This window comes from Phocoena sinus, chromosome 4 (genome assembly GCF_008692025.1).
Source record: "Phocoena sinus isolate mPhoSin1 chromosome 4, mPhoSin1.pri, whole genome shotgun sequence".
NCBI lineage: Eukaryota > Metazoa > Chordata > Mammalia > Artiodactyla > Phocoenidae > Phocoena > Phocoena sinus.
The window spans coordinates 10834099-10853229 of record NC_045766.1 but is presented as its reverse complement, the minus strand read 5'-3'; positions in this window follow the sequence as shown (position 1 = coordinate 10853229).

Sequence of the window (19131 nt, the reverse complement as noted above, 5' to 3'; positions counted from 1 at the left end):
AAAGGGAACTGAAACATGCTCACACAGACACAAAAGAACAAAGAAGGGAGCCAGCTGCAGCTCCTTGGCGTGGATTCCTTGCCCAAAAGCTGCGGCCCCCATTGAGCAGAGCTCCATACGCAAGCTCCTGTGCTTTCACAGTTGCGGGATGGTCCTACCTGAAGAGGCAGGAAGCACGGAAAATCCATTGATCAGGAATGTGCGAGAGTGAGCGGGTGCCTGCCAGTACACCCTTCTCAAGGAGATGCGAGTGTAACCCCTGTTCATGGGCACGCGCCATCCAAGGATTCATGAACTGGTGAGGTTTCCTGCCCACCCTGAACAAGCGGAGAACCAGAACTTGTCTGGCAAATTCAACATCACAAAAAGCCAAAGAATAAGGGGAATGTTTGTGCTTTTATGAAATGGCAGGGCCACTATGATGTCAGGAGAGCAGAAGGTCAGATGACCTTAGCAAAGCAGGCAAGGACATTGCCACTGGCCATTGCTAATGTCTCCTTCACTACAAAAATGCAGAGCGTACACACTTTCTACACAGAAGCTTGTGGCCTGTGGGCTCAGTGAGTTCGGAGGGCAGACTTGCTTGAGAAAGGAGCTTCTTTCCGAGAGCCTGTCATTAAAGCCAACCTTGGGAAACCTGCTTATGATGGTTTTATCAAAAGCTAAGTTGGGGGAGTTACTCCTTGGGCAAGGTTCCACCCTACACACTCTGGCACTGTGGTCCACCATCACAGGAGCTTCCTTGTCTCCTGGAGGTAACACAGGTGTACACCATGGGTTTGGTTCTGAACAGGTCACACCTGTTCACTGTTCTTTAAATCAAGTGAGAGTCAGCAATTCTTTGTGAGATGTTCTCAAATTCCCTGCTAAAGCCATAGTTGCTTTTCATTTTCCAGTGATGGATGAAGGCAGGGTCAAGATGGCCATTAAGAGTCACAAACTGAGACAGAGGTTGAAAACAAGTGAGGTCAGCCCTGATTCTAAACGCTTCCCAAGTGGTGGAACCTCATCATCACCATTCAAACAATAGCCTCCAAATTACATTACGGTTTAAGCTTAGATCTAGGAGCAATAGGGTGGTTCAAAATACCTTTATGGGGGGACTTCCCTTATGGTGCAGTGGTTAAGAATCTGCCTGCCAATGCAGGAGACACGGTTTTGATCCCTGGTCCGGGAAGATCCCACATGCCAAGGAGCAACTAAGTCCGTGCACCACAACTACTGAGCCTGTGCTCTAGACCCCGCGAGCCACAACTACTGAGCCTGCATGCTGCAACTACTGAAGCACATGTGCCTAGAGCCCATGCTCCGCAACAAGAGAAGCCCGTGAACTGCAAAGAAGAGTAGCCCCTGATCGCCACAGCTAGAGAAAGCCCCCATGCAGCAACGAAGACCCAACACAGCCAATAATAATAGTAATAATAAATACATAAATAAAATGTAGTCTCTTTAAAAAAGAAAAATGCCGGGCTTCCCTGGTGGCGCAGTGGTTGAGAGTCCGCCTGCCAATACAGGGGACACGGGTTCATGCCCCGGTCCGGGAAGATCCCACATGCCGCGGAGCAGCTGGGCCCGTGAGCCATGGCCGCTGAGCCTGCGCGTCTGGAGCCTGTGCTCCGCAACGGGAGAGGCCGCAACAGTGAGAGGCCCGCGTACGGAAAAAAAAAAAAAACCTTTATGGGATATAGGGCAACTGCTCCTGAACACTGAACATCACTGTAGACTTTTGTTGTTTTATTTTTAGAAGACCTGGGCCAGCTATAGCATGATGTTCTAAAGTTAAAGTAAGGAAAATAAATAAAGCACAGCAGTACTATATATTTCTATTGACACATACATATGCACATCAATGCATAGAAAAAGGGTCTGGAAGGAAGATTCATACCCAACAAAGAGTGGCTAGCCCTGGAAAAGGCAGTATGAAGGGGCCCAAGATTGGCTAGGATGGGGTTGGGCATGTCAAAGGGAACTTTTAATCTCTTGATAATGTTTTCATTTTTTACAAGGAGGATGTATTTATGATTATTTGTATAATTCTAAAATAAATTTTAAAAGTGCATACTGTATTAGTTTTCTATTGCTGTGTAACAAACTACCACAAATTTATTGGCTTAAAACAGCACTTGTGGGGCTTCCCTTGTGGCGCAGTGGTTGGGATTCCGCCTGCTGATGCAGGAGACGCGGGTTCGTGCCCCGGTCCAGGAAGATCCCACAGGCCGCGGAGCGGCGGGGCCTGTGAGCCACGGCCGCTGAGCCTGCGCGTCCGGAGCCTGTGCTCCACAGCGGGAGGGGCCACATCAGTGAGAGGCCCGAGTACCGCAAAAAACAAACAAACAAAAAAAAACAGCACTTGTTCATTACCTCACAGTTCTGTAGGCCTGACGTTGAGGCAGGGTGTGACTAGCTTGCCTGATGTTGAGGCAGGGTGTAACTAGCTCCTCTGCTCAGGGTCTCCCAGACTGAATCAGGGTGTTGACCAGGCTGCATTCCTTTCTGAAGGCTCTGAGGAAAAAGTCCTTCCAAGCTCTTTCAGGTTGCTGGCTGAATTCAGTTCCTTGTGGTTGTAGGACTAAGGTCCCCATTTCCTTGCTCTCAGCCAAGGGCCAACCCGAATTCCTTGCCACATGACCCCCTCCATCTTCAAAGCCAGCAGCAGAGAATTTCCTTGGGTTGAGTCCATCTCACACTACAATCTACTCTTCAGGAAAAGCCCAGTCCCTTTTAAGGATTCACTTGATTAGGTCAGGTCCACACAGAATAAAGTCAACTGTGCCATATTCACAACCTAATCATGGTGGTGACTGTCCCATTATATTTACAAGCTCCCACATTTTACAGGAATATGTACAGCAGGGGGCAGGAAATGGGGCAATCTTATACTTCTGACTACCTCACATACTAAGAAGGCAAGCCATGTAAGTGGCTCGTAACCCAAGCAAATGCTTAGTATCTATTTTAGCTGCCATACTGATCTAGATGAGTGGTTCTAAAGGTATGGGCTGGAGACCTCTGAAGGTCTCTGAGAACTTTCAGGATGCCCATGAGATCAAAACTAGTTTTAGACAAATACTAGACAAGATTTGCTTTTCCCACTCTCATTCTCTTACAAGTATTCACTGGAGTTTCCCAGAAGTTACATGACACGATACAACAGACTGAGTGCAGAAGATACGAGAATCCAGCTTCGTCTTGCTAAAGCCACCCGTTAAAGAGACGTGCAAAAATGTAAAACAATGCCCTTCTCACTATTTGTTTTGTTTTGGAAACAATTTTATTTTTCATTTTGGAAATGAGTTATTTTTCATAAAATTATGATATTTATGTTAACATGTAGTCAATGTGTTGTTATTTTTAGATGAATTAATTTTAAAAGTTTTTAAAATTGCTTTAATTTCTACACAGTAACCACCTGTAGATGCAACCATATAAACAACAGCTCTTTGAGATCTTCAATGGCTTAAAAAAATATAAAGAAGTACTGGCAGCAAAAGGTTTGAGAACCACTGAGCCAGAGGAAACATATCCTCCAGTTTGAGTTATCCTTTTTTATTTCCATAAATGTTCCACTGCCTCCTTCACTCAAAAGATTCATCACCCCTCCCAAGGCCCCACTGGTGGAGTATTTGGGGCACAGTACATTTTTGCCCATTTCAAAAGACTTTAAATATAATTTAATAATTTAAGTGATTGAGATCATTATGGTTATTTCCTGGGATCTATATTTTGTCAATTCCTATGAAGAATTCATCACCCAGTTATAACATCGCCCCTTTGGAGAAACAGTCAGCTTTTTAGTGCCTTGTGTGTGATGTAGTTTCCAAGAACACGCCTCTGCTTGCCAGGCTTTGGGGGGTCCCGAGTGGTGGGGGGCACACCTGTACCAGAGCTGTGATTTTTGGCAGCCTGATCACATGGTGCGTGTTGTGGGCAAAGTGGGGATGGCCGATGTCCTGAGGACTGCTTTACTAGGAGACATACTCCCTGTTGTCCAATGGAGAAAAATGCATAGCCTAAAAGTTGCGAGTTATGTTTTATTTGGGGAATGTCCTGAGGATTATAGCCCGGGAGGCAGCCTCTCAGGCAGCTCTGAAGGAACTGCTCCAAAGAGGTGGGGGAAGCCAGGACATTTAAAAGTTTTTGCTGGGGCTGGGGGGAAACATGTAGCCAAACACCAAAAGATGACTGCTAATCACAAAAACAGACATCTCAAGTTAATGATTTTCATGCTTTTCTATGTATGTGAAGATGCAAGCGCCTGGGCTCATTGAAATTATTCCTTAGATGTGCATCGTAACTATCTTGGGCCAGTATCCTGGTTTTCTCCATCCTGAATCCCCTCAGGGTTCGCCAGCAGGGCTGATGACTTGATGACTGCAACATTCTTTGTCCACGCTGTTCAATTTATTTTTACTATTTCCTTGTAGTTTGATTAAACTGGGGGGAAATATGTGTGTTTGTTCCCTGCCCCTCCACTTCCTCAAGCTGAAAATCTTCCTTGACGAAAATCACAGCCTCTGTGCTGTCCCAGTTGCCACAGAGCACAGTGGGCTGACATTTAGAAAGAAGGAGGAAAAAGGTATCTGGCAGGATGAGCCTGGGTTTACATATTTCTCCATATTGGGTCCTTGTTTGTCATGATCTGGTCTCTTTCATGGGATTAATGTCAACCTCTCCTTTTGTAACCCCACCTCCTCACTGGTGTCATACATTTATCATCCAAGCCTCTTCCTGCCTGAATTATAAAGCAAGCAAGTGTCCAGCAAAGGGAGACCCTCTCCTTATTTAGTCCCCCAGTTGGAGTGAGCATTTGGGGATGTTTCTATTTCCATAGATGTGGAAAGAAACCTGGGTTTATTTAATAAACGCAAAGAAAATCCTGCCATGTTCAAGGAACCTCACATTCCTGTCTTCGGGTGAAGAGAGGGTCTCCAACTGTGTTTAAAATGTTCTCAGCCTTTTTTGTGAAAAGAGAAACGTGACCTTTTCCCCCAAACTCATGAACACCCAGGAGTGGAGGCCTGAGAGGAAGTGAGGAGGTCTGCTGACCTCAGGGAGTTTGGACGGAGTTTAGGGCAGAATGAGGGCTGGAGCTGGCCATTCACCTGGCTGAAGGAGCAGCCCTTTCCCTCCTGGCTGCGTAAAGGGCTGTGTCACACTCTGTGGGGACACAGAGGTCATCCCATCTTCTGCCTGCAAGGGCCAGCGTGGTTTTACGGAGAACATGACACTGGGCCTTGAATAATAAACAGAATTTCCTCAAACAAGGGAGGAGGATTTTGCCAAAGAAAGAAAGAAAGGGCTTCCCAGATAGGCAATAACATGGGGAAATCATGGAGGGGTTGGACCGGTCAGGAATAGTGGAGAGAGAGACCATCTCAACTTGGGACCCAGGAGGGACAGTGGGAAGTGGAAGGGGCAGGGGATGAAGCCTAAAGTAGAGTCTGGGGCAGGTCCTCAAGGGCCTTGAGTGACAGGCTCAACCTTTGAACTACAGACCATAGACAATGAGATGCTGTTCACTCGTTTGTCCATTTATTCATCCAACAAATATTAACTGAGTACTTAATATGTTTTAGACACTATACCAGAGGCCAAGGTATCACTATGAACAAAAGACACTACCTCCCTGCTGTCATGGAGATAAAAGTATAATAGGTCAGAGTGATCAGGGCCAAGGGCCAAGCAGGGGATGGACAGAGAAAGAGGGGTGCTGCTGTGGTTATGGAGAAGGCTCCCTGAGAAGGGCGCCTTCTTGACTTTGAGTCAAGACCCCAAAGAAATGAGAGAGCAAACACCACGTCCCTTTGGGGAGAGCACTCCAGCGCCTGAAGCATGTGTAGGGGGTCCCAGGAGCTTGGTGGGAGAGAAAGTAAGATAGTTAGGCTGGGAGATGAGGATGCCTCTTCTGGTTACTGCCCTTTTCTCAGTGAAATTGTGAGCAAGGTCATCGGCTGTGAATAAGGGGGGCATGGGGGGCATTGAAGAAACCCTGGAGGTTAGAGGAGAGATGTGAATGGCTATCCAGGAGAGCTGGGAAGTGAGTGCCCAGGGGAATATGTTATAATTGTCAGGCTGCACTGAGGACCCATCAGTGGCTGGAGATTCTCAATGAGACCACTCATCACAGGATGAATGGTTTTGCCTACCCAACTTCAGCATCAGGATACAGGTGGAAAGTAGTAAGAACGCGAGATTTCACCAGGGCTAGGATTATGTTGGGTTCCCACAGTGGTGGGGAAGAGGGGTGAGGGAATCGCGCGTGACAGCAGGTGTAGGGATTTAATGGTGGCACATGGGATCTAAGCTGGATCAAACGGGAAGGGCGGGCGTAAGGGGGTGAGGGAGGGGCTGTTAAAATAGTTCCAGGGAGCAATGATCCATCCCTGAATCAAGGGATAGAAAGATGGGAATGGACCTGAGACTACATGGAAGCTGGTGATTGGTAAGATCTGGAGGAAGAGAGGGAAGGAGGGAAGGAGGGAGAGTCAAAGATGATTCCAAACTTTCCAGTTTGAGGGACTTGATGACACCATTAGCTGGGACCTACCTATGCTATAGAAGTTTGGGCTGGGAAGATGATAAATTATCATTTTTTTAGAACATACAGATTTTAAAGGGAAAACCCTGACAGTTGGACTACCTGTTGTACTTGGAAATAGGGATCCAGGTTACCCAAGGGTTGAGCAAAACTCTTTGGAAGACCTTTCCTGTGGCCTCCATACACTTCGCTACCATAGCAAGTGGGGTCCAGCTCAGCTGGTCTGCAAGGATCACGCCGGTTTCATTTCTGACACTAGGGGCCTCCAGGAAACAGAGGTGCAGTGGAAATCTCTTCTTTTGGTGGGGCTCCTGGAGAGCAGCAATGACAAAAATGATATTTTAACTGGGTTCAAATCCCAGCTGAACCCTTTGTGAGCTGACTTTAGACAAGCTGAACATTAGTATCCTTGCCTGTACAATAAGGGTAATCACACCGGTGCCTCCCAATGAGAGAGGTGGAGATTAAATAAAATGGTATTTACAGAATTACTGGCACATGACGAAACTTTATTTTATATTTTTAAAATATTTGTTTATTTATTTTTTTATTTTGGCTGCACCAGGTCTTAGTTGCGGCACACGGGATCTTTTAGTTGTAGCATGTGGACTCTTAGTTGTGGCATTCATGCAGGATCTAGTTCCCTGACCAGGGATCCCTGCACTGGGAGCTCGGAGTCTTATCCACTGGACCACCAGGGAAGTCTCCTGACAAAACTTTAATTCATGGTGCTTCCCTTGTCTTCTCTTCCTCTACCCCATGGCTTAGACCTGAGGGAATCAGGTATTTTACACAAGAAATTTTTTAAAATGTTTTTAAAAGTGAAATCTGCAAGCTGAAAGTGGTCAGCAAAATGAATTCAATACGTTTTTAAGCACCTCTGACATGTATGCACAATTCCAGGTGCCAGTTTGAGGGCCCCAAACATGGAGATGACAAAGTCATAGGGTCTTCCTACTTGGGGAGACATGTCCCCACCAAACTTGTGCTCCAAGGAAGCAATCATGGTATTCCTTCCTGTGAAATTAAGGCTCTTCCTGTCAAACTTCAATGCCATTTAAATGAAGATTCCCTGCAACACGGATTTTTAAAAAGTTATTTGCATCTGCTTGTTAACCCCTATAAAATAGGAACTGCTCTTCCGGACTAAGGAAGAGTGGATCTGCATTCATACCACATCCTGGTGGCAGTGGCTGAAGAAATAGACATCAGCATCTTCTCCTGTCCACCCTGCCATCTTTACCTGCTGCCTTAGGTCAGAGGTGGCAGATTGGGAGCTTCTGGCTGTATCAGACTGGAGGGCACGTGTTGTCTGGCTGGCACGGTGCTCTGTAAATTTGGGGCAGCAGTTAAAATCCAGGCAATACAAGAAAATTCACACTTCTCTATTTGGCGAGAGTCCAGAGATGGGAGGAGTGGCTGACCCTCTGGAGAGGATATGTTAGCCTCAGAGCCCTGGAGGCCGACCTGCCCAGTCTCACAGGCCACACCCTGGCACTAAGGCGACGCTGTAAGGTGACGAGGAGGTGCAGGTTCCCTCTGCCTTCCTCCCACCCTCCCTTCTCTTCCTACCAACTCCAAAGGACCACGCATGTGGTAAGAGGGAAGAGAACTTTAAAGCAGACCTCAAAACGCTCAACAATGCTTTTCGCCCCCAGCTGACTGGTTCTCAGAAGTCAAGGAGCCATAGGATCCAGTTCTTTGAAAGGGATCAGGGCCTCCAGATCACAAAGCATCTGTTTAATTCTGTGACTTGGTGACATCGGTATATAGTATTGCCAAATTGTCTTGCACTGTGGCTGCTCCCCTCTAATGAGAACCTTTATTTGTGTCCTAAATTGAATTAAGCTCAAGTGTCTTGACCCAGATGAACTATAAGCCAGAGTACTTAGAGAACCCAGGAAAGAAACTTTCAATGTTTATCTGTGGTCTTAAAGGACCTGCAGATATTTTAAATGGTGCCAGAATCATGGAGACAGAAAAAAGTGTTCCATTAAAAAGAAAGAGCGTTCCATACACTGCAAAACAGTGAGTATAACAGATTGCAGGCATGATTCTAGAATGGATTTTAAAGGGAAAGGTCATTTCTGTGCCCCAGAAGAAAAATGATAGATTACTGTGATCTAGCTTGGGTTAACCAAGAACAAATTATGTCAGCCTTGCCCTCCCTTCCTTATTCCACAAGTTTATTAGTCTAGCCAAGGAAGGAAACACGCAAGACAGGAAATCTTCATTTTTCAAAGATAACTGGTAGAGGAAAAGGCCACTTAAATAAACCCACTTATAAAGGAAACCAAAATTTCATATTAAATAATGAAAAAAGACTTTTATTGGGGCTTTACTCTGCAAAATAAACTTAAAATTATGAAAATAAGTTTTTTCTTCTCTTTTAAAGACTATTTAGTTGACAAATATTTACTGAGCATCTGTTATGTGATGGCCTCTGGCAATGAAGACCCAGCAGTGAACAAATTAGACAAAATTCCTGCCTTCATTGTGGTTTATAGTCTAAGGGAAGACAGGGAAAAAAGTTAAATACATAAGTAAACAAAATAGTTGCAGTTAGTGATAATGATAATTGCCATGATGAGCAACAAAAAACATAGGAAAACCAAATAAAGAGGCTGGAGGGTGGAGGCTGCCTCAGACGGGAGATGGAGAGGGCTCTCTGTGGATATGACATGTGAGCTGAGATTTGATGAGGAGGTGTGGGGCAGCCACACGCTGAAGGGAAGAGTGATCTGGATGGCACAGACCCTGAGCAGGGAGCTGGCTGGACAGCCCTTGAGATGACCAGAGAGTGAATAGGGAGGACAGGGTGTTGAAATGACCATGGTCACATATCAGATAATGTGGGGCCTGGGACGCCACAGGAAAGAGTTTGGATTTTATTATAAATGTGATGAGAAGCCACTGGAGGGATTGAAGCTGAGGAATAGCAAGATCCATTTCGTATTTTTAAAAGATGACCATGGCTGCTCTGTGGAAAAGGGATGGCCATGAAGGCAACAGGGGGAGCAGGAACTCTAGTTAGGAGGCTGTCACAGGGGCCCTAGCGACAGACGTGGCTGAGGGGCTTCCCTGGTGGCGCAGTGGTTGGGAGTCCACCTGCCGATGCAGGGGACGCGGGTTCGTGCCCCGGTCCGGGAAGATCTCACATGCCGTGGAGCGGCTGGGCCCGTGAGCCATGGCTGCCGAGCCTGCGCGTCCGGAGCCTGTGCTCCACAACAGGAGGGCCCACAACAGTGAGAGGCCCGCGTACCGCAAAAAAAAAAAAAAAAAAAAAAAAAGAGACATGGCTGGGCTGCATAAATGGAGTGAGTCGATTGAGGATGTATTCTGAAGACAAATCCAACATGTGGGAACGGGCAGAGGCAGAGGCATTAAGAATGACTCCTGAGATTTTGACTTGAGAAGTGGCTGAAAGATGCTGCCATTTACTGAGCGAGGCAGGGAAGACTTGAGGAAAAGGTTTGCAGTCAAGACGTATGTTTTTGCAGCTTAAATGTCCATTGACGGATGAATGGGTAAAGAAGATGTGGTACGTATATACAATGGGACACTACTCAGCCATAAAAAAGAATAAAACAATGTCATTTGCAGCAACATGGATTGACCTAGAAATTATCATACTAAGTGAAGTAAGTCAGACAGAGAAAGACAAAGATCATATGATATTGCTTATATGCAGAATCTAAAAAAAAATGACACAAATGAACTTATCTATGAAACAGAAACAGATTCACATAGAGAACAGACTTACGGTTGCCAAGGGGGAGAGGGGGTGGGGGAGGGATGGAGTGGGAGTTTAGGACTAGCAGATGCAAACTATTATATACAGAATCATAAACAACAGGGTCCTACTGTATAGCACAAGGATATATATTCAGTTCCCATAAAGGAAAAGAATATGAAAAAGAATATATATATATATAACTGAATCACTTTGCTGTACAGTAGAAATTAATAAAACATTGTAATTCAACTATACTTCAATAAAATAAATTTTTAAAACATGAGGTGTGTGGGCTTCCCTGGTGGTGCAGTGGTTAAGAACCCACCTGCCAATGCAGGGGACACAGGTTCGAGCCCTGGTCCGGGAAGATCCCACACACCACGGAGCAACTAAGCCCATGAGCCACAACTACTGAGCCTGTGCTCTAGAGCCCACAAGCCACAACTACTGAAGCCTGCATGCCACAACTACTGAAGCCTGAGTGCCTAGAGCCCGTGCTCCCCAACAAGAGAAGCCACCACAATGAGAAGCCCACACACCACAAAGGAGAGTGGCCCCTGCTTACCGCAACTAGAGAAAGCCCGTGCACAGCAACCGACCCAATGCAACCAAAAATAATTAATTAATTAACTTTTTTAAAAATGAGGTGTGTTTTTGGACACCTAATTCTGAGAGGCTATTAAACGCACAAGTGGAGACGTCAAGTAGACAGGAGGATACACATCTGAAGGCCAAGTCCACAGATATAAATTTGAGAGTCAACTGCATATGGATGATATTTAAAACCATGGAACTGGATGAGATCATTTAGGACAGGGGGGATGCTGAAGGGGAGAGGACCAGGATGAAGCTGGGAGCACACCAACATCTAGAGGCAGGGCCTTGGAGAAGTCAGGAAAGAGCATTGCCACCAGCTCATCAGAATAGCAATACTCACCACCACAAAAATGATCAGTCAACTGACAAGGATTTTTTTTTTTTACATCTTTATTGGAGTATAATTGCTCCATGATGCTGTGCCAGCTTCTGCTGTACAACAAAGTGAAACAGCGATATGCATATATACCTCCCCATATCCCCTCCCTCTTGAGCCTCCCTCCCACTCTCCCTATCCCACCCTTCTAGGTCATTGCAAAGCATTGAGCTGATCTCCCTGTGCTATGCAGTAGCTTCCCACTAGCCATCGCTTTTACATTTGGTAGTGTATATATGTCAATGTTACTCTCTCGCTTCGTCCCAGCTTACCCTTCCCCCGCTGTGTTCTCAAGTCCATTCTCTACATCTGCGTCTTTATTCCTGCCCTGCCACTAGGTACATCGGTACTGGTTTTTTAGATGCCATATATATGCGTTAGCATGCAATATTTGTTTTTTCTTTTTCTGACTTACTTCACTCTGTATGACAGATACTAGGTCCATCCACCTCGCTACAAATGACTCAATTTCGTTCCTTTTTATGGCTAAGCAATATTCCATTATATATATGTGCCACATCTTCTTTATCCATTCATCTGTCAATGGACATTTAGGTTGCTTCCATGTCCTGACTATTGTAAATAGAGCTGCAATGAACATTGTGGTACATGGCTCTTTTTGATTATGGTTTTCTCAGGGTATATGCCCAGTAGTGGGATTGCTGGGTCATATGGTAGTTGTATTTTTAGTTTTTTAAGGAACCTCCATACTGTTCTCAATAATGGCTGCATCAGTTTACATGCCCACCAACAGTGCAAGAGTGTTCCCTTTTCTCCACACCCTCTCCAGCATTTATTGTTTCTAGATTTTTAAATTTTTTATTTATTTATTTTTGGCTGTGTTGGGTCTTTGTTGCTGCACACAGGCTTTCTCTAGTTGTGGCGCGTGGGAGATACTCCTCGTTTTGTTGCGTGGGCTTCTCATTGTTGTGGCTTCTCTAGTTGTAGAACACAGGCTCTAGGCGTGCGGGCTTCAGTAGTTGTGGCATGCAGGCTCAGTAGTTGTGGCTCGCGAGCTCTAGATGCAGTCTCAGTAGTTGTGGCGCATGGGCTTAGTTGCTCCATGGCATGTGGGATCTTCCTGGACCAGGGCTCGAACCCGTGTATCCTGGATTGGCAGGCAGATTCTTAACCACTGCACCACCAGGGAAGCCCCTGTTTCTAGATTTTTTGATGATGGCCATTCTGACCAGTGTGAGGTGATATCTCATTGTGGTTTTGATTTGCATTTCTCTAATAATTAACAATGTTGAACATATCTTCATGCGCCTGTTGGTCATCTGTATGTCTTCTTTGGAGAAATGTCTATTTAGTTCTTCAGTCCATTTTTGGATAGGGTTTTTTTTTTTTTATATTGAGCTGCATGAGTTGCTTTATATTTTGAAGATTAAAGCTTTGTCAGTTGCTTCATTTGCAAACATTTTCTCCCATACTGAGGGTGGTCTTTTCATCTTGTTTATGGTTTCCTTTGCTGTGCAAGAGTTTTTAAGTTTCATTAGATCCCATGTGTTTATTTTTTTTATTTTTTGCGGTACGCGGGCCTCTCACTGTTGTGGCCTCTCCCGTTGCGGAGCACAGGCTCCAGACGCATAGGCTCAGCAGCCATGGCTCGCGGGCCTAGCTGTTCCACAGCATGTGGGATCTTCCTGGACTGGGGCACGAATCCGTGTCCCCTGCATTGGCAGGCGGACCCTCAACCACTGTGCCACCAGGGAAGCCCCCATTTGTTTATTTTTGTTTTTATTTCCATTACTCTAGGAAGTGGGTAAAAAGGGATCCTGCTATGATTTATGTCATAGAGTGTTTTGCCTATGTTTTCCTCTAAGAGTTTTATAGTGTGTGGCCTTACATTTAGGTCTTTAATCCATTTTGAGTTTATTTTTGTGTATGGTGTTAGGAAGTGTTCTGATTTCGTTCTTTTACATGTAGCTGTCCAGTTTTCCCAGCACCACTTATTGAAGAGGCTGTCTTTTCTCCTTTGTATATTCTTACCTCCTTTGTCAAAGATAAGGTGACCATATGTGTGAGGGTTTACCTCTGGGCTTTCTATCCTGTTCCAATTATTGATATTTCTGTTTTTGTGCCAGTACCATACTGTCTTGATTACTGTAGCTTGGTAGTATAGTCTGAAGTCAGGGAACCTGATTCCTCCAAGCTCCATTTTTCTTTCTCAAGATTGCTTTGGTTATTTGGGGTCTTTTGTGTTTCCACACAAATTGTAAAATTTTTGTTCTAGTTCTGTGAAAAATGCCAGTGGTAGTTTGACAGGGATTGCATTGAATCTGTAGATTGCTTTGGGTAGTATAGTCATTTTCACAGTGTTGAATCTTCCAATCCAAAAACAAGGTAAATCTCTCCATCTGTTTGTATTATCTTCATTTCTTTCATCAGCATCTTATAATTTCCTGCATACAGGTCTTTTGTCTCCTTAGGTAGGTTTATTCCTAGGTATTTTATTCTTTTTGTTGCAGTGGTAAATGGGAGTGTTTTCTTAATTTCTCTTTCAGATTTTTCATCATTAATGTATAGGAATGCAAGAGATTTTTCTGCATTAATTTTGTATCCTGCTACTTTACCAAATTCATTGATTAGCTCTAGTAGTTTTCTGGTGGTATCTTTAGGATTTTCTATGTGTAATATCATGTCACATACAAACAGTGACAGTTTTACTTCTTCCAATCTGGATTCCTTTTACATCTTTTTCTTCTCTGATTGCTGTGGCTAAAACTTCCAAAACTATGTTGAATAATAATGATGAGAGTGGGCACCTTTGTCTTTTTCCTGATCTTAGAGGAAATGCTTTCAGTTTTTCACCATTGAGAATGATGTTGCCTGTGGGTTTGTCATATATGGCTTTTATTATGTTGAGGTTGGTTCCCTCTATCCCGACTTTCTGGAGAGGTTTTATCATAAAGAGTGTTGAATTTTGTCAAAAGCTTTTTCTGCATCTACTGAGATGATCATATGGTTTTTATCCTTCAAATTGTTAATATGGTGTATCACGTTGATTGATTTGCGTACATTGAAGAATCCTCGCATTCCTGGGGTGAACTCCACTTGATCATGGGTCTGATCCTTTTAATGTGCTGTTGGATTCTGTTTGCTAGTATTTTGTTGACGATTTTTGCATCTATGTTCATCAGTGATATTGGCCTGTTATTTTCTTTTTTTGTGACATCTTTGTCTGGTTTTGGTATCAGGGTGGTGGTGGCCTCGTAAAATAAGTTAGGGAGTGTTCTTCCCTCTGATATATTTTGGAAGAGTTTCAGAAGGATAGGTGTTAGCTCTTCTCTAAATGTTTGATAGAATTCGCCTGTGAAGCCATCTGGTCCTGGGCTTTTGTTTGTTGGAAGATTTTTTTTTTTTTGGAAGATTTTTAATCTCAGTTTCAATTTCAGTGCTTGTGATTGGTCTGTTCATATGTTCTATTTCTTCCTGGTTTGGTCTTGGAAGATTATACTTTTCTAAGAATTTATCCATTTCTTCTAGGTTGTCCATTTTATTGGCAAATAGTTGCTTGTAGTAGTCTCTCATGATCCATTGTATTTCTTCAGTGTCAGTTGTTACTTCTCCTTTTTCATTTCTAATTCTGTTGATCTGAGTCTTCTCCCTTTTTTTCCTGATGAGTCTGGCTAATGGTTTATCAATTTGTTTATCTTCTCAAAGAACCAGCGTTTAGTTTTATTTATCTTTGCTATTGTTTCCTTCATTTCTTTTTCATTTATTTCTGCTCTGATCTCTATGATTTCTTTCTTTCTGCTAACTTTGGGTTTTGTTGTTGTTCTTCTTCTTTCTCTAATTGCTTTAAGTGTAAAGTTAGGTTGTTTGAGATGTTTCTTGTTTGTTGAGGTAGGATTGTACTGCTATAAACTTACCACTTAGAACTGCTTTTGCTGCATCCCATAGGTTTTGGATCATCAAGTTTTCATTGTCATTTATTTCTAGGTTTTTTTTTTTGCGGTACATGGGCCTCTCACCGCTGCGGCCTCTCCCGCTGTGGAGCACAGGCTCTGGACACGCAGGTCCAGTGGCCATGGCTCATGGGCCCAGCCATCCTGCGGCATGTGGGATCCTCCCAAACCGGGGCACGAACCCACATCCCCTGCATTAGCAGGCAGACTCTCAACCACTGTACCACCAGGGAAGTCCTCTAGGTATTTTTTCATTTCTTCTTTGATCTCTTCAGTGACCTCTTGGTTGTTTAGTAGCATATTGTTTAGCCTCCGTGTGTTTGTGGTTTTTACAGTTTTTTTACTGTAATTGATATCTAGTCTCACAGTGTTGTGGTTGGAAAAGATGCTTGATATGATTTCAATTTTCTTAAATTTACCAAGACTTGATTTGTGACCCAAGATATGATCTATCCTGGAGAATGTTCTGTGTGCACTTGAGAAGAGAGTGTATTCTGTTGTTTTTGGATGGAATGTCCTATAAATATCAATTAAGTCCATCTGCTCTAATGTGACATTTAATGTTTGTGTTTCCTTATTTATTTTCTGTTTGGATAATCTGTCCATTGGTGTAAGTGGGGTGTTAAAGTCCCCTACTATTATTGTGTTACTGTCAATTTCCCCTTTTATGGCTGTTAGCATTTGACTTATGTATTGAGGTGCTCCATGTTGGGTGCATAAATATTTACAATTGTTAGTTCTTCTTCTTGGATTGATCCCTTGATCATTATGTAGTGTCCTTCTTTTCTCTTGTAATAGTCTTTATTTTAAAGTCTATTTTGTCTGATATGAGTATTGCTACTCCAGCTTTCTTTTGATTTCCATTTGCATGGCATATCTTTTTCCATCCCCTCACTTTCAGTCTGTATGTGTCCCTAGTTTTGAATTGGGTCTCCTGTCAACAGCATATATACGGGTCTTGTTTTTGTATCCATTCACTCAGGCTGTGTCTTTTGGTTGGAGCATTTAATCCATTTACATTTAAGATAAGTCCATTTACATTTAAGGTAATTATTGATATGCATGTTCCTATTACCATTTTCTTAACTGTTTTGGTTTGTTTTTGTAGGTCTTTTCCTTCTCTTTTGTTTCCTGCCTAGAGAAGTTCCTTTAGCATTATGTTGTAAAGCTGTTTTGGTGCTGCTGAATTCTCTTAAATTTTGCTTATTTGTACAGCTTTCGATTTCTCGATCAAACCTGAATGAGATCCTTGCTGGGTAGAGTAATCTTGGTTGTAGGTTTTTCCCTTTCATCACTCCCTTCTGGCTTGTAGAGTTTCTGCTGAAAGATCAGCTGTTAACCTTATGGGGATTCCCTTGTATGTTATTTTTCCATTGCTGCTTTTAATATTTTTTTGTGTGTTTAATTTTTGTTAGTTTGATTAATATGTGTTTTGGCATGTTTCTCCTTGAGTTTATCCTCTATGGGACCCTCTGCGCTTCCTGAGCTTGAGTATTTCCCTTCCCATGTTTGGGAAGTTTTCAACTATAATCTCTTCAAATACTTTCTCAGACCCTTTCTTTTTTTCTTCTTCTTCTGAGACTCCTATAATTTGAAGGTTGGTGCGCTTAATGTTGTCCCAGAGGTCTCTGAGACTGACCTCCATCCTTTTCGTTCTTTCTTCTTCTACTCTGTGGCAGTTATTTCCACCATTCTATCTTCTAGGTCACTTATTCGTTCTTCTGCCTCAGTTATTACGTTATTGATTCCTTCCAGAGTATTTTTAATTTGAGTTATTGTGTTGTTCATTACTGTTTGTTTGCTCTTTAGTTCATCTAGGTCCTTGTTAAATGTTTCTTGTATTTTCTCTATTCTGTTTCTGAGATTTTGTATCATCTTTACTGTCATTACTCTGAATTCTTTTTCAGGTAGTTTGCCTATTTCCTCTTCATTTATTTGGTCTTGTGGGTTTTTATCTTGCTCCTTTGCCTGCAAGATTTTCTCTGTCTTCTCATTTTGTCTAATTAACAGTATTTGAGGCCTCCCTTTCCTAGGCTTCAGGGTCATAATTCCTCTTGCTTCTGTTCTCTGCCTCCGGTGGTGAGGTTGATCCAGTGGCTTGTGTAGGTTTCTTCTTTTTTTTTTTTTTTAATACATTTATTTATTCATTTATTTATTTTTGGCTGCATTGGGTCTTCGTTGCTGTGTGCAGGCATTTCTCTAGTTGCAACGAGAGGGGGCTATTCTTCATTGCAGTGTGCAGGCTTCTCGTTGTGGTGGCTTCTCTTGTTGCAGAGCACAGGCTCTAGACACATGGGCTTCTGTAGCTGTGGCACACGGGCTCAGTAGTTGTGGCTTGCAGGCTCTAGACTGCAGGTTCAGTAGTTGTGGCACACGGGATTCGTTGCTCTGCGGCATGTGGGATCTTCCTGGACCAGGGCTCGAACCAGTGTACCCTGCATTGGCAGGCAGATTCTTAACCACTGTGCCACCAGGGAAGTGTCTTGTGTAGGCTTCTTTATGGAAGGGACTGGTGCCTGCATTCTGGTGGGTGGAGCTGAGTCTTTTCCCTCTGATGAGCAGGTCCATGTCAGGTGGTATATTTTGAGGTGTCTGTGAGCTTAGTATGACTTTTGGTAGTCTGTGTGCTGATGGGTGGGTTTGTGTTCCTGTCTTGCTTGTTGTTTGGTGTGAGGCCTCCAGCACTGGAGCTGCTGCCAGTTGGGTGCAGCCAGGTCTTGGATTCAGATAGAGGCCTCCATGAGAGCTCTCAGCCATTAATCTTCCCTGGGGCTAGGAATTCTCCAGTGGTCCAGTGTCCTGGACTTGGTGCTCACACCCTAGAGCCTCAGGCCCGACTTCCAGTCAAGCAACCAAGACCCCGCAAGTCTCTCATCCCTGCAATAAAGGGGATTTAAAAAAAAAGAAAAAGGCTAACAAAACCCCAAATGATAAAAAGTAAAGTCAAACAAACAAAACCAAGGAAACATGCACACACACAAAAGAAACAAAAACAGAGCCAAATAAAACAAAAGGCAAGAGAACAACCAGACAAACAAAAGAACCCAAGAACAAAATCAAACAATTAAAAAGGAAACTGACAAAAATGCAAAACCAATGCAGAGTGCCAACTGAAGAATGAAGCAAAGAAACAAAACAAACTGACAAAAACGATAAAAAGAAAAAGAGAAAGGGGAAAGAAGATAGAACAATGGAAAAGCAGCATAGATATAGAAATATGAAAAAGTAAAATAGAAAATATATTAAAGAAAAAAAAGATAAAACCCCAGAGAAATGGTAAAAACAAAATCAAACAAAAGCAGAAATAAGCAAACACACACACAGGCAAGAGGAAAAAAACAGAACCAGATAAAACAAAAAAGCAAGAGAACAACCAAACAAATAGAAGAACTCAAAAATGAAATCAATTAGGATCAAAACTAACAAAAACAAAAAACCTAAAAACAAAGCCATAGCCGTGTGCCAACTGAAGAATAAAGCAAGGAAACAGAACAAACTGATAAAAATGATTTTTAAAATAATAATAAAATTAAATTAAAAGGGAAAAAACACAGGACAACAGAAAAGCAAAGTAGAAATGGAAATATAAAAAATTTAAAACATATTAAAGAAAAAGAAGAAAAAATTAGGAAAAAGAACACAGAACAACAGAAAAGCAAAGTAAAAATAGTAATATATTTTAAAAAACAATAAAAAATATGTTATGAGGGCTTCCCTGGTGGCGCAGTGGTTGAGAATCTGCCTGCCAATGCAGGAGACACGGGTTCGAGCCCTGGTCTGGGAGGATCCCACATGCCACGGAGCGGCTGGACCCGTTAGCCACAACTACTGAGCCTGCGCGTCTGGAGCCTGTGCTCTGCAACAAGAGAGGCCACGACAGTGAGAGGCCTGCACGCCGCGATGAAGAGTGGCCCCCGCTCGCCGCAACTAGAGAAGGCCCTCACACAGAAATGAAGACCCAACACAGCCAAAA